The sequence below is a fragment of the Atta colombica genome, unplaced genomic scaffold (genome assembly GCF_001594045.1).
Source record: "Atta colombica isolate Treedump-2 unplaced genomic scaffold, Acol1.0 scaffold105, whole genome shotgun sequence".
Classification (NCBI taxonomy): Eukaryota; Metazoa; Arthropoda; class Insecta; order Hymenoptera; family Formicidae; genus Atta; species Atta colombica.
In genome coordinates this window covers 2,474,893-2,476,301 of record NW_017259190.1, presented here as the reverse complement: position 1 = coordinate 2,476,301, position 1,409 = coordinate 2,474,893, and the positions used below count along the sequence as shown (strand labels likewise).

General features: G+C 31.4%; 1 protein-coding gene across 1 annotated transcript in view; it reads left to right on the top strand.

Annotated features, from left to right (window-relative positions):
• Nucleotides 1–1,409, top strand: part of LOC108688449 (dynein heavy chain 1, axonemal-like) — a 106,064-nt gene that overhangs the window by 91,898 nt on the left and 12,757 nt on the right. The gene's annotated exons all lie outside the window — the stretch shown is intronic.

Here is a 1,409-nt window from a genome sequence, read left to right as displayed (position 1 = left end):
ATGAAAAATATATTTGACACAAAATGCTCTATCGTATTTCTCAAAAAATTTCTTTTCACACATAATATTTAAGAGAAGATTTCGAGCAACTCTGTTATATGTCAAACTTAACTGTGCTTGTCTATAAGTTACATATACGTATATACAGGTGAAGTAAAGCCAATGCTCAAGGCTGCTGAAGCCAGTTTAAAGGCACTACGTAAGAAAGATATTACGGAAGTAAAGGCGATAAAAAGACCGCCAATGGGAGTACTCTTAGTGATCGAAGCAATGTGTATTATAAACAACGTGGCACCAAACAAGGTTTTACTCAGAGATATACACAATTTTGCAAATATTTTATGTAATAATTATTAACTATTAAATAGTATTCAAATATCAAAGTAATATTTTTTAATTTGTAATATTTATTATGTAATTATATAATCGTACAATTGTAATCCATCAATCATTGATTTTCATTATTTTTACAATTTATTTATTCATATTTTATATAATAATATATTATTTTAATGATTTGTACTTTTTTAGCATTGTTTTAATAAAATATTTCAACTCTGGACATAATTTTAATAAACATTTTGTGAAGAATTTGTAAAGTACAATTTTTAATTTAGTAATAATTTTTTAGTATAATAAATAAATTTTAAAAAGTAAATGATCATTCTTAGCTTCCTGGAAAACTTCCCGGTGAGAAAATATTGGATTATTGGACTCCTGGAATTGAAATGCTAGAAGATCCAGGTTATTTTTTACATACAATGACACATTTCAAAAAGGAAAATATCACGGAGGAAATTATCAATAAATTAAAAGATTATGTAGAAAATCCCAATTTTCGACCAGATAAAGTAAACATTTAGTTGTAAATAAATAAATATATATATATATATATATATACAGGGTGTCTGGAAATAATCGCCAAATATTTCATGGGCAGATAGAGCGGACTAAACTGAGTCGAAAGTCCTTTACGATTTTGTAAATTTCCCCAATAGTTAACGAGATATTAATCCTTAAAGATAGCCGAATATTACTGCGAAGTGTATACGCCTACCGATCGCTTGGCGCGTGGGCTGTGAGGAGCGGGGATAGCTTGGCAAACGTGCCGTCCGAACTACGGTGGCTTGCGGTGGTGTGCGCGGTGCGGGGCGCTTGTCAACCAATCCCCAATTCCCAAGGCCCAAGCGAGTAGGCATATACACTTCGCAGTAGTAGGTCGGGCGAGCGCTTATTCGGCTATCTTTAAGGATTAATATCTTAATATAATATCTATTAACTATTAAGGAAATTTACAAAATGGTGAGGATTTTTCGATTCAGTTTAGTCCGCTCTATCTACCCATGAAATATTTGGCGGATTATTTCCAGACACCCTGGGTATATACATATATACATATATACATATAT